At 39.5% G+C, this 14,810-nt stretch overlaps 1 protein-coding gene across 9 annotated transcripts in view; it reads left to right on the top strand.

Annotated features, from left to right (window-relative positions):
* The window catches only part of glceb (glucuronic acid epimerase b), a 101,781-nt gene that overhangs the window by 45,363 nt on the left and 41,608 nt on the right, over window positions 1-14,810 (top strand). For 3 of the 9 annotated variants that reach the window (XM_072565240.1, XM_072565241.1, XM_072565239.1), the window contains exon 2: window positions 5,334-5,485. The exons of 2 other annotated variants lie outside the window; for them this stretch is intronic. The gene's annotated coding sequence lies outside the window, so the exon portion shown is untranslated. Of the gene's footprint in view, window positions 1-3,372; window positions 3,440-5,333; window positions 5,486-13,391; window positions 13,502-14,810 lie in introns of those variants that run through there. 4 more of the 9 variants (XM_072565244.1, XM_072565243.1, XM_072565242.1 and 1 more) reach the window with 4 other exon arrangements.

Here is a 14,810-nt window from a genome sequence, read left to right as displayed (position 1 = left end):
AATCAAAAAGTTCAATTTCTTGCTTTCCATTTCAATGCCTCAATACTATATTTGTTATGGTCAGCTGGAGTATAAATAGGCAGGTGAGCCACCTAATACATTCTCACCAAATTTTAAGGTACGTGGAACAAGAACACGGTGGCACAGTGGTTAGCACTGCTGCCTCACAGTGCCAGAGACCCAGTTCAATTCCCGCCTATGGCAACTGTCTGTGTGGAGTTTGCACATTCTCCCCGTGTCTGCGTGGGTTTCCTCCGGGTGCTCCGGTTTCCTCCCACTGCACCAAAGATGTGCAGGTTAGGTGAATTGGCTGTGCTAAATTGCCCGTAGTTTTAGATGAAGGGGTAAATGTAAGGGAATGGGTCTGGGTGGGTTGCTCTTTGGAGGGTCGGTGTGGACTTATTGAGCCGAAGGGCCTGTTTCCACACTAAGTAATCTAATCTAAAAACACAGCAGCAAAAACAGAAGCTGCTAGAAAAGCCCAGCAGGTCTGGCAACATCTGAGAAGAGAAGTCACAGTTAATGTTTTGGGACCCTCCTGTATATCCTATGATAGTCACAAAGGCTGTCAGGTGCCTTTTTACAGAAAGATCTCTGGAAAAGGGCCAGGCTCTCTTTCAAATTGAGAAACTGCATAGAAAATACCATGGCCTTCAGACATTGGCACTTTGATCTGGTTTAACTGGCGTGTGACCACCTGACAACTGGTCCATTCATCTTTGGGTAATCGTACCCACCCAGTGCTCAAGGCTGAAACCACATGGTCAAGACCAATGCACATCTCCTATGTTCGCTCTATGGACTACTGCAAGTTGGTCTGTCTGGTCTGTCTGTCTCTCACTCTCTCACCTCCTCTCCACTCTCTCACTCTCTCACTCTCTCTCTCTCTCCTCTCTCTCTCTCTCTCTCCTCTACTCACTCTCTCTACTCACTCTCTCTACTCACTCTCTCTACTCACTCTCTCCACTCTCTCTCTCTCTCTCTCTCTCACTCTCTCTCTCTCTCTCTCATCTCTCTCCTCTCTCTCTCTCCTCCCCTCCCCCCCCCTCTCCCCCCTCCCACTCTCTCTACTCACTCTCTCTACTCACTCTCTCTACTCACTCTCTCTACTCACTCTCTCTACTCACTCTCTCTACTCACTCTCTCTACTCACCTCTCTACTCACTCTCTCTACTCACTCTCTCTACTCACTCTCTCTACTCACTCTCTCACTCTCTCTCTCACTCTCTCTCTCACTCTCTCTCTCACTCTCTCTCTCACTCTCTCTCTCTCTCACTCTCTCTCTCACTCTCTCTCTCACTCTCTCTCTCACTCTCTCTCTCACTCTCTCTCTCACTCTCTCTCTCACTCTCTCCTCACTCTCTCTCCTCACTCTCTCTCCTCACTCTCTCTCCTCACTCTCTCTCCTCACTCTCTCTCCTCACTCTCTCTCCTCACTCTCTCTCCTCACTCTCTCTCCTCACTCTCTCTACTCACTCTCTCTACTCACTCTCTCTACTCACTCTCTCTACTCACTCTCTCTACTCACTCTCTCTACTCACTCTCTCTACTCACTCTCTCTACTCACTCTCTCTACTCACTCTCTCTACTCACTCTCTCTACTCACTCTCTCACTCTCTCTCTCACTCTCTCTCTCTCACTCTCTCTCTCTCTCACTCTCTCTCTCACTCTCTCTCTCTCACTCTCTCTCTCTCACTCTCTCTCTCACTCTCTCTCTCTCACTCTCACTCTCACTCTCACTCTCACTCTCACTCTCACTCTCACTCTCACTCTCACTCTCACTCTCTCTCTCTCTCTCTCTCTCTCTCTCTCTCTCTCTCTCTCTCTCACTCTCTCTCTCTCTCTCCCGTACATTTTGCACTATGCCTTTAGTATCTGCCATTTTATTGATTCCCATAACTTGGCATCTACACAAAGCTGAGCAATGTTAGTTGTGTCCTCTTTGCTCTTGTGGGAACTGACTGGAGCAGTCATGACCCATTTAGCGTCTGGTCAGCATGAATAAGATAGTAAATTAACTGCATTTTGGAAGATTGCTGAGGAAGCTCTGCCCATGCGGCCACACAATCTATAAATGACCCATATTTTGGATAATGACTCGACTCCACTTCTCTGGTAAAACCTAGCCCATTGTCGCAAAAGCAACTCCAGAAATGAAAGGAGCTCTATTCCAACAATCAGTAACAAAGAACCGAATGCTGGAAATCTGAAAATAAAACTGAGCTAATCACTAGCCTATCCTGGGTATGGAGTTCAATTCCCACCTATGGCAACTGTCTGTGAGGTATTATGAGGTGAGGTTGGGTAGGTTCAGAGGAATGAGAGGTTTAGGTTTAGAGGAATGAGAGGCAACTTTATTGAAAAATATAAGATTCTTAGGGAAGTTGACTGGCTAGATGTAGAAAAGTTGTTTCCTTTGAAGTGAACATCTAGGACCAGAGGGTATAATCTCACAATAAGGGTCACGCATTTAAGACAAACATGAGAAGAATTTTCTTTTGAGGATAGTGAATCGAAGGAATTCTTTATCAATGAGGCTGTCAAGACTCCGTCATTAAGTATATTTAAAGACTGAGTTAAATATTTAATCAGCAAGGGCGGGTTATTGGGAAAAGACAGGAAAGTGGAATTGAGGGTTATCAGAACAGCCATGATCTCATTTGCAGAGCAAAATCAATGGACAGAATGGTCTGCTTCTGCTCCTACGTCTCTAACTTTACAAACTATTGTACAAAGCGCATAAATGTAAAGTTTCCAGTAACTACTTGAAGTGCTTCGTCAATAAAGCATTGTGGAAGTGGTCGATTGAGTTCCATTTGTAGTTTGATTTAACACGCACTTTGTTTTAATGACCCTTTATTGTTATTGCCAACCGTAACTTTCTTTTCAATAGATGGCAACTGTTGAACATTGCATAGTCCATATCACCTGTGTTTTATAGCAGGTTTTCTTCAATTTATTACAAAACACAATGGGGAATAGTGTTTTGCTGGGTGGATGAAACAGTATCACTAAGTATTATAAATATGTATTATCATCGCCTATTATTTATGGCCTTATTCTCAATATTATGGATTTATACTATAATTCCCGTAACCACCCCCATAATTTAATGTCTTGTCGAGCCAACGCATGTGTTTCTGTGTGGTTACGTGATGTATCAAATAACTTGGAATCTGTTGTTATGTATTTTCTGTATTGCTTATAATCAAATTACTGTGTGAATTCATATCATGATGAATTAGCAGGCATGCTAGATTATAAATCTGACAAATTGACTGCACAACTGTATTTATGAAATAATTACTCTTTGCAGTTGTGTATGTTTGTTTTGTAGATGCTAGTGTTTCATGCCATTTAATGGTGTGGCATTCTGATAATTCTAAAATTCAACAAAAGAGACTTGATTGGACGAATGACATCCAAACTTTCCTTCTGAGTAAGAATTGTTCTTTCTTTCTGGTTTCTTTCTTACTGATCAAATCCTATACTTTGTCTAGTAACATTAATATATGTTTCACAAATAATTACCATTCTTAAAAACTCAGAGGGTTGCTCAAAGTTTGAGAAGGTTGTGAGAAGAGCTACAAATTGGAGGGTTGCTTCTCACAATGGAAGCCTGTAACCAGCAGTGTGCCACAAGGATCAGTGCTGGACCCATTGCTTTTTGTCATTTAGATAAATGATTTGGGTGAGAATATAGGAGGTATGGTTAGGAAGTTTGCAGATGATGCCTAAATAGGTGGTGTGATAGACAGTGAAGAAGATTATCTCAAACTACAATGGGACCATGATCAGCTGGGCCAATGATCCAAGGAGTGGCCGATGGGGTTTAATTTAGATAAATGTGAGATGTTGCATTTTGGTACGGCAAACCAGGACAGAACTTAAACTTAATGGTCGGGCCCTGGGGAGTATCACCAAAAAAGGAGACCTAGGGATGCATATGCATTGTTCCTTGAAAGTGGGGTTGCAGGCAGACAGGTTGGTTAAGAAAGCATTTTGGCATGCTTACCTTTTTATGGGTCACGGCATTGAGCATAGGAGTTGGAATGTCCTGTTGCAGCTGTACAGGACGTTGGTGAGGCCACTTTTAGAACACTGCATACAATTCTGGTCGCCCTTCTATAGGAAGGATGTTGTTACCCTTGAGAGAATGCAGAAAATATTTACAAGGATTTTGCCGTGATTGGAGATTTGAGTTATAGCAAGAGGCTGAATAGGCTGGAGCTTTTTTCCCCTGATGAATTGGCGGCTGAGGGATGATCTTAGAGGTTTATAAAATGAGGGGTGTGGATAGGGTGAATAGCCAGGTCTTTTTCCAATGGTGAGGGAGTCCAAAACTAATCATAGATTTAAGGTGAGGGGGAAGGATTTAAAAGGGCCATAAGAGGTCTTTTTTTCATGTAGCGGGTCGTCAGTGTGTGGAATGAGCTGCCAGAGGAAGTGGTGGAGACTGAGACAATTGCAACATTTAAAAAGCATCTGCTTGGGTATAAGATCAGGAAGAGTTGAGGGATATGGGCCAAATGCTGGCAAGTGGAAGTAGATCAGATTGGGATGTCTGGTCTGCACGGATAAGTTGGACCAAAGGGTCTGTTTCCATGTTGTATGACTCTGTCATCTTTATTTGAACCTGTTTACCTATCAATGCTGCTCTTTTATACGCTTGGTCTTTTAAGGCACCTCTTTGACCAAGCTTTAGGGAATCTGACCTAGTATTTACTTTTATGGTTTGATGTCAAATTATGGTTTGCTGGTGCTTCTTTTAAGCATGTTGGGACAAGTCACCATGTTACATATGCTGTATAAATGCTTAAAAAAAAGCAAAATACTGCAGTTGCTGGAGATCCATGACAAAGACAGGAGGTGCTCTGGAAACTCAACAGCTCTGGCTGCATCTGGGGAGAGAAGCAGTTGTTTCAAGTCGAATGTGACTAAATTCTAAAGTATTCAGAACTTTGCTTCTGAAGAAGAGTCACATTGAGTTCAATGTTAACTCTGTTTCTTCAGATGCTGCCAGACCTGTTAAGCTTCTGATTTTGGTCACCACAATAGCTAGCATATATAGGAACAAAATGCCCAGTCAAAGTCAACTAATTTGATGTGAGAAGTATTTTTATTTAAGAAGAAATATATCCTGGTGTTAATTAGCACTTTCCATCATTGTGAAAAGTTAAGCATAGGAAATGTTGATTTGAAATTGTTTTTGATTTTTGGAGCTGTATCATTATTGGCAAGAAGGAAAGGCAAAGGAGTGGGGTTTTTTTCAATCTGACATATCCAAATCTACAATTGTCATTTACTGTGTCATTGTTTTTTCTTTGTTCCAGAGTTAGCTGTAGGATATCCGGATACTAAGTCGAATTTCGGGCATCTTTGTCCGAAGTAGAAAATGAATACTGCTTTTGGGGCTCATCAGTATAACTTGATGACAGATGAACTACGTACGTATACTCCATAAACTATCATCAAAGTGAAAAAGGTAAGTTCAGTTTGCCTCTAGTCTCTAGCATAATATTAATGAAGATTGGTGCTACTCAGAATATGAAAATGAGCTGTTCATTTAAGAGAGCTAAACTTCATGAAGATATATTGTGAGACTGGAAAGGACTGTGAACAGAAGTACAATTCCACACTTGATAAAGGATAGCTGCTGAGTGCTCGGCAGCATCCAAGGAACAGGAGAATCGACGTTTCGGGCATAAGCCCTTCTCCTGTTCCTTGGATGCTGCCTGACCTACTGCGCTTTTCCAGCAACACATTTTCAGCTCTGATCTCCAGCATCTGCAGTCCTCACTTTCTCATCCATTTATTCCAAGAGTGTTTGAGTACAGGAAAAAGGTACTGGACCTTGATGAGACTATACTTGAAGTATTGTGTGCAGTTTTAGTCTCCTTACCGAAAAGCAAGTGCGAAGGAGGTTCAGCAGATTGGTTTCTGGGGTGGCAGGTTTATTGTATGAAGAGAGACTGGGGCAACTGGGCCTGTATTCACCGGGGTTTAGAAGAATGAGAGAGCATCACATTGAAACATATATAAATTCTGACCGACTGGGATGTTTTACTTGGCTGGGGAACTGCAGCAAGGTGTCACCATTTCAGTATATGGAGTAAGCCATTTTGGACTGAGATGACAAACTTCTTCACTCAAAGTGAACTTGTGGAATTCTCTAGCACAAGGCTGAAGAAGCCAAATCACTGAATATATTACATAAATAGATTTCAAGAAGTTAAAGGAGTAAAGGGGGATGGGCTAAGGAGTATAGTTTTGAGTTAGAGCATCAGTTGTGATCATGTTGAATTGCGAAGTGGGCTTGATGAGCAAATGGCTTGCTCCTCCTGTTTTCTGTATTCTATTGTTCAACTGATCAGCCTTCAGTAGTAAAGAGGTCCAGCTGTAATTTAGTGCATTTTGTGGCTTTGAACAGTTGCTCAGATTGGAGCAAAGCCTTTTGAGATTTAAGATAAGGATTGGTAAGTCATTTGGAACGAGAAGGCTTGTCATAGAGTGCATATATTGTGAAGTTCTGGGATTGCTAACATTTGGAAATAAACAGGGTGGCGCAAAGGCTGTTGAATTTTTTTTCAAAAAAAGTAACAAAGCAAAATGTTCCAGATGCAAGGATTCCAAAAAGTATTAAAGGGCTGGAAATACTCAACAAGTCTGTGTCTACAGATGATATCTCAAGCCTTTGACGGTTCCTCAGGATTAATATCTACAAAGGGTCAAATGCTGAAGCAGTGGTGTTTTTTCAACAGTTGCTGCCATTCTTGTTTCCTGCTTTTTTTGTAATTTTAAGATCTCACCATTGGTAAGGGAGTATTTCAGAAAGCCTTTCTATCTTTTATTTTTACCCCCACACCAACACTGCCCCAAGAGAGTCCAGCATTAATGTTCCTTTTTTTATCTTGTGTTACGACAGCGAGTTTTGTGAAGTAAAACGTTCAAGTCAAACAAGAAAATCATTCTTGTACCGTATTAACTTCAGCCTGGATAGGTAATGTGGTAATGGAATCAGATCAGAAGCATGTGTAAGTGGTGAGAGCTAAAATTGGTGGTTGATAATAAACAAGAGCAAATTTTGACGAGTCAGATTTGATTTTTAAAATGTCCATTATTGTTAGGTAACTACTGCAGAGGAGTTTATGGCAGTAATAATAAAGGAATAAAATTGGGTATAACTAATGTGGTAAATGTTTCTGGAAAATGTTTGCATTGTAAACAGTGCAGACAAATGAGAAGTTCGGTAATTGGTCCCTTCTAAAAGTGACTGTGTGAATGGACGTCATTTGCATCACTACCTGAACTTTGAAACCGTGTTAATAAGATGCTCTTATTTGTGCCGGAGTGAGTTTCTTTTGTAAATATTGTTGCAATGATTTGAAAGGATCTGTTTGATTCACAATGAGACACACCACTCCGCACCAGATCTGCTGTTTCCTCTCCTTCCGCCCCCTGCTGCCCTCACGCCCCCAAGTCCTAACCTACTCAACCATGTTTCTATGAGCCATCACTTTTATCTGATTCTTTCTATACTCCAATCCTGGCAGTTTTTGATTATCTTTCTTGGCTAAAGTAAATTGATGATGAATACTTTTGCTTGAACCGTATCTCTTGCCCTAGTCAAGTCACAAATTTGCTGTCATATCGGTTTCTGTCCTCCGTTTCTGTTCCTTTTGCCCCCCCACACCCCCAACATTCCATCATTGACTGGGTCCAACTACCTCTTTACCTCTAATCTCCCTTTCTAACAAGTTCCCATTTACTGTAATCTCTCCCACCTTCATGAATCCTTCGTCACCTTTGGCTCAATGGTAGCATTCTCACCCCTTTGTTAGAAGATATTGGGGTCAAGTAACGCTTAGGAGACTTGAGAGTATGAGCCAGATTGTACTGCATAAGGTGTCCCCTTTCAGATGTGATGTCAAACAGTGGTCCTAATTGACTACTTGAGTAAATCTAAAATATTCTGTGACACCATTTCAAAGAAGAATAAGCAAGCTTCCACCATGTCCTGATCATAATTTCTGTCTCAACCAATATCATCAAGCCAGATGATTTTGGTCATTATTGCTGGTTGTCAAATTGGTTATTATGTGACATTTCACTAATTCAGAAAATACTCCTTTGGCTGTAAAGCGTTTTGGGGTACACTGAAATCATGAAAGGTACTTTGTTTGATCTAGTATTAATGTTCAAAGCCCACATCTTTCTCTTCATCTCTAAGTTTTACAACAGTCTACCCACACCATTGCTTCTCTCCCCTCACCACCGCCATTATTGCTGAAACAATTAGATTCATTTTCTTAACATTGCCCTTATCAGGTTTCCATCTTTCAGTTTCCAATATGCTCATGCATATGAAGTTAAGCAATCGTCCGTCCTCATCACACGAGTTACTTCATTAATGTACATTAAATTTTCAAAACTCTATCTGCAGAGCTTTTCAATGCCCTTTTTTTGCTCCATGCTGGTGTTCCTTCTCTTTAGTCCCCGTACTATCCTCTGCATGTGTCTTCTGCACAAATACTTTTTCATCCTTTTGATCTCTTGCTTTTTGTCCATCATTTGCCTTGGCCCCAAATTCTGGTCCTTCCTCCTTTTTTTATTAAAGCCTATGTCCATATCTAAAACAAATGTTCCCAAAACCATTCAGGTGGTACTGTTTCAGTCATCTCTCTTATCTTGACATAACAGTTGGAATCTTCTGCTATTTCTCATGGTGAGCTTGGTGTTGGGAATGCACTTAATCAGCTGGGAGGGTGATGCAGTGTTGCTTATGTTCCATCTGACAACCAAGGCCCATGTCCCCTCTCAGATCCCAGCTGATATCCATCTCTGCATTCCCTGCTAACCTAAGTTCTTTTCTTACTCCTACCTGTTTTGCTATCCATCCTCATTAAGACATCAGAAAGTGAAAGTTTTTAATCCTACCTTTTAGATTGTATGGATGTTTATTTTATGGTACTTACCTTTCAAATCTGTATTAAAAATAGGATAAGTATGCCACTATGGAAATTGTAATCTTAGAATGTACTAACTACCTTTTTGTCGTCTTTTTTGAGTTTTTGTGGCAGTCTGCAGTGCAGTCCTCCCAAGTCTATTTTTACAAATGTTCTTTTTTTATTACCGGTTAGTAAGTTGTAAATTTATTTTTTTGGTTGAAGTGCTGTCTCTTCAGATCAACACTTCAAACAATGAAATGTCAGTGAGCAATTCATTCTGTGAATGAGTTGAAGTGCAAAGGTCTGTAATGTCGAAGGCTGATGTTTTTTTGTGTAGGAGGCTTCACAAAAGATTGCAAAGTCTACTTCATATGGTTTTACTATTGTTATTTGTAGAGTTTCATTTGTGCCAAAATTCCTTCGAAGCAAAGCATAATTTCACTTTGCTGGATTGCTGGTTTCAATTCTTCCCACCACTGTAGAGCATCAAATTCACATCATGAGTGTGTTATAAGGCAGTAATTTGATTGTTACATCACAAGCTGCATCATAAGATAAAAAGAACAAAGCTTTAACAATGTCTGAATATTACCTGAACTAGACAAGATTACGATCTCTCAAATCCTGCCTTTTTGATTTTATAGTAAATGTTTGGCATTGCTTATCTTGATGTAAGCCTGAAGCTGGAAATGTTAAGATATTGAGAATGTTTCATACTGACCGAATGAGAACTGTATCATGGCTATACCCAGATATTCCAGATTTGGTAATGCTGTTGGATCAGTCCCAGCTAGGGGCCCAGAGGAAAACTTAAAAAATTCTTAACACATTTAAGAAAACATACATTTTTAGGTCACTCATCTGTTGGCATTACCTCAATTTTTTGGCTCAACAGATGCTTCCTTACGGCTGAGCGTTTCCATCATTTTATGACTTTTCCACAGCTACCATATTATAATTTTTGAAGAGTTACTCTGGTTTGTTCACACACAGTTTAACAATGGGTCAGCTTTCTAGCTACTGTCATGGAAAATTATACAAGGACAGTTAAAAGAGAGCAGAAAAAATCATTGATATACCTCCCCTGGATTTAGAAACTTGAGTAAAACTCTTGCTTCCTCTCCTTCATGAGATTTTGGTTATCTAGTTTGAGTGCAGGAAGGTCCTCTTGATCAATGATATTAATAAATCTACAATGCCAGCAGTTGATTTTTATCTCTTTTTGAGTCATTGAGAAAGAGAAAATCAGCGAAGGCTTCATGCTTCTGTTTGACATTTATGAGACCCCATAGAAGGTGACATTTGCTGCAACCAAATTTGGGCTATGTCATGATGATCTTAAGTCAAAGAACCTGCTTATGCTCTTTGTTTATTGCTAACTGAAATTGAGAAATCTATGGTAGACCTTATTCTTAAACCAATTGATTCCATGTTGAAGCAGGCATTCCTCTAATTGTTTGATAGGGACAGTTTAAGCTGTGTTTTTCTTTCTTTCCCAGTTTATCATTTCAGACTTAAAATAATGTTGATGGTCGTAAAAGATGATGCAGTGTTCTGACCAGATATCCACAATGATTCCTGGATTGTGATCTGCAGTGGGAACCCTTGTGATCTATGAAGAAGAAATAGCTATCGTCCCGTTTCCCCCCTTGGTCGAAGCAAAACCCTCGGACACAGTGTAGTTTTACTTCTTCCATCTTTATTCCGGGCCCTGGAGCCAGAGAACGATTGCCCATGTGCACAGGGACATGAGTTTTCGATCTGCTCTTTCAAACAGCAGTTTCTTAATGAATTATGTTGTCACTTTACAGGGAGAAGCATCCAAATAAGGCAACATACATATTGATTGGATGATCATTACAATCAGCGAGTGTCAATAGTAAAGATTAAGCCATCTGCTGTTATACAATGAATAACTTCACTTTTCACCTTGTTAACTGACTTTACATACTGAATGTTTCTAATATTGTTAAATGGCTCTACATAATAAATGCTTTTCCACCTTGTTAACCCATTACCCTTGCCTCCAGCACCCCATTGTTAACTGCAAGTTCTTATCTGATCTGAGTCATTCTCAGCTGAACCTCTTGTTTCACAAAACTTTACTCTTTCCCTACCTGGTCATATCCTATACACATGGTCATGACATGCGATATCTATGAAATGACATTTGTTGTTGAGCCATAACAGCACAGTGCTATGAAGGTAGAAGAAAATATGTTTGAATGGAATTATTAAGAGATCTTCAACTCTGCCGATGGCTGATTAGAGTAACTGAAAACCTTGTTAGGAAATACCTGATGATCAGAACTTTAGAAAGTGGAAGTCGGATGCTAACTTGGGGGGGGGGGGGGGGGGTAGAAAAGGGCAGATATGCAGATTATTTTATTGAAGAAGAAAGTGATGATGTCTTTGAATTATGTTGGAGTTGAGTGGAGGGTGTGATGATAGACTTGCTGAAGGCAAGATGGAAATGAACATTTAACTTTCTCATGAGAATGCACAGATCTGAAACACTAATTCTGTTTCTTTTTCCACAGTTAATGCTACATCTGCAGACAATGTTTCTATCATGTTCTGTTTTATTACAAATTTCCAACATCTGCAATATTTTGCTTTAGGAGCAGAATTAGAGGATTATAGGACTAGAGATGATTTTAGAAATTGGCAGAGAATGAAGCTGCAACAATTAGATTAGATACCCTATAGCATGGAAACAGACTCTTCGGCCCAACAAGTCCACACCGACCCTCCAGAGAGTAACCGACCCAGACCCATTCCTCTACCCTATATTTACTAATGCACCTAACAGTATTGGCAATTTAGCATGTCCAATTCACCTGACCTGCACATTCTTTGGACTGTGGTAGGAAACCAGAGCACCCAGAGGAAGCCCACGCAGACACGGGGCGAATGTGCAGGTTTTCAAAAATTCCACAGATTCACTACTCTGTGAGCTAGTGTAGATCAGCAAACACGCAGGTGAAGGAGACAGGTGACAGTATTTTGGATGACCTCCAATTTTTGAGCATTAGGGTTAGACAGAAACGCGTAGAAATAGTGAAATCTAGCAAGTTCAGTACATAGGAGTGCATGAGTTTGAGATGCTTTAGTGAACTTGTCATAAATCAAATCTAATCTTTTATAGTTTCTCACAAAATGCAGTCCTCAATGTTGATATGTTGCATTGCATTTTCTGCTGATCTTCCCAAATCAGGCAATGTATGGCTATTGTTTCTACCGTACCCTCTTGGGATTCTAAATAGATTTGATTGAATTTTGCATCTGCCATGTATGTTGGGTAGAGAGCAAGCTTTCAGTGATCTATAATTTATTGTAAATTTGCCACAAGTTTTAAAAAAGAGCTTTTAGAAACTGTATTTGTATTCATAGAGCATTCTGTGAAATGTAAAGTTGAGGTTCATTAAAATTAATGCTTAAACACAAACAGTTTAAAAGTTAATCCCTCCTAAATCACTCACCCTTTTTATTGATATTGATGCCATAGGACTTGGAGGCAGGTGTAGCCCATTCAGCATATCAAGTCTCCTCCAATATTCAGTGAGAACATGGATGACCTGATGATTCTCAACTCTGCTTTGTTGCCTTTTTCCCATAACCCTTGATCCCTTTACAGTTTAAAAAGTCTCTCTATCTTTGCCTTAAATATACTTAATGACTTCACCAGTCCTCTGGGGTAACAAATGCCACAGGCTCATTATTCTGAGAGAAGAAATTACTTCTCACCTCTATCTTAAATGGATAAGTGCTTACTTTAAGATTACGCCATCTGGCCACAAGGGGAAACATTTCTGCATCCTTGTCAAGTTCTTGAAAATCCTGTATGTTTCAATAACTTTGCCTCTCATTCTTCTAAACTCCAATGACCTACTTGGACCTCTATTCATAGAACAATTCTGTGATCACCCCCGAGAACCTTTTTTGGACTGCCTGCAATAACCTATACCTTTCCTTATAAAAGGGGCCCAAAATTGTTTCTAGCATTTTGAGCTGAGTCTGACTAATGTCTTGTACAGTTTAGACAATATTAATACAAGTGACAAAAAGGTTGGTCAACAGATTATAAAGTGTCTTGAAGAGGAAAGTTTTAGAGCCTGAACATCTGAAGGCGTCACTAACAATGATAGAGTAATTAAATACGATAAGCTGAAGACATTAGAATTCACTCTGAGACAACTATGCTCATTTTTGGGCTGGAGGAGATTACATGGATAAATGGATAAAGCCCAGAAGGAATTTGAAAGTAAAAATGTTAAGCTTAAATTAATTACTTTGTACCAAAAGTTGTTTCTTGTGTCTTCATTTCTCTTTTCGCATCAGTTCAATAATATTGATATTGGAACATATGTCATTCTCCTCTTTTCATTTGGCTGAGAATTTAAACTATGTTTGGTTTTCATCCTTTTTTTTTTTCTTTCGCAGTTGGAAAAGTGCTGCCCCAAGATACTAATTAAAAAGCTCCTCTCCTTACTATTCTTCCATGAAATACAACAGCACTCTTAGGAGGCTAACAGAATTTCTGGGAGCAAAAGGTGAAGGCACTTGAAAACTGAAATTAATCTCCTTCCTACTGTGAAATTTAAAAAAAATGCAAATTGTTGTCACACTTGTGGCAATGTGTTCAACAGTATCAAACTGGCAATTTATTTTTCTTGTGTAAATTTTCTAATATGCCATGCATTTAGTAACTAGTATGCATTTTAAAAAATATTTATGAATTTAGTGATGTACCATGTTTTTAATTCTTAACAATCCGATGCATGAACTTTATTTATATAATGTAGTGTGGATTAGTATTCACACTCATATTTTTTTAAAAATCTGCAGTAGATTTAATTTCTAGTTGCTACCCTAATTGACTTTGGAATGGGCTTCCAACACAAACTGGTTATCAGAGTGGACATTCTTTCTGCTGTTATCGAGTCATGAAGTATTACAGCATGAAAAGAGGCCTGTCAGCCTATGTACCGCTAGTCATAGAATACCAATATACTCTAAACCCATTTCTCAGCATTTGACTGCAGTTGTGTATGCTATGGCATTCCAAGTGTTCATCTAAATATTACTAAAATGTTATGATGGTTCCTGCTTCAACACTCTCTTTCATCCATCAACCTGTAGGGAAAAAAAAGTCTTCATTAAATCCCCTCTAAACCTTCTGCCACTTATCTTAAATGACACCCCTGGTAATTCCCCTTCTGATAAGGGGAAAAGTTATTTATTTCTGGTGATCTTAACAATGCACTCCTAAGTCAGGTGCCGAATGGGAAGTATCTAAAAACTTACATAGTCAGCATCTTTGAATTAAAATTGCATGACGACAGCAGAGAAAATCAGAATTACTGGAGAAACTTTGCAGATCTGGCAGCAGCTGTGAGAAGAAAGCAGATATGATGTTTTGAGTACAGTGTCTCTTCATCAGAGCTTGTCAGAGTCACTGGACTTAAAGCATGACTGCTTTCTTCCCACAGATGTTGACAGATTTGAGTTTCTCCAACAATTTCAGTTTTTGTTTCAAACCTCCAACATCAGTTTTTTGTTTTATTATAGCAGAGAAAATCGACCTGTTTCAATGAAATAAATAAAATCATTTCATGTAGGCTGTGTTCCAACAAGCTTCCACAATAACAATCAGTCAACTGCATAGCACTGATTGAAAAAATGTTATTGCACACTTGTCAGCAGCTGCCACAGTTTGAAGTTATTATTTGTGCCATTAGCAAATATTTTAATAACAGTACCCATCTGGTGATTAGTTAGATTTATTGGACCGTACCTTAAATGGACTTGTAATTATGACAGCAATTTTCATAGTGGCTGTTCACTGTTTTGAGTGATGTG

This window comes from Chiloscyllium punctatum, chromosome 48 (genome assembly GCF_047496795.1).
Source record: "Chiloscyllium punctatum isolate Juve2018m chromosome 48, sChiPun1.3, whole genome shotgun sequence".
NCBI classification, from domain to species: domain Eukaryota; kingdom Metazoa; phylum Chordata; class Chondrichthyes; order Orectolobiformes; family Hemiscylliidae; genus Chiloscyllium; species Chiloscyllium punctatum.
The sequence above is the reverse complement of the archived record's forward strand: the minus strand, read 5'-3'. Positions and strand labels throughout refer to the sequence as shown.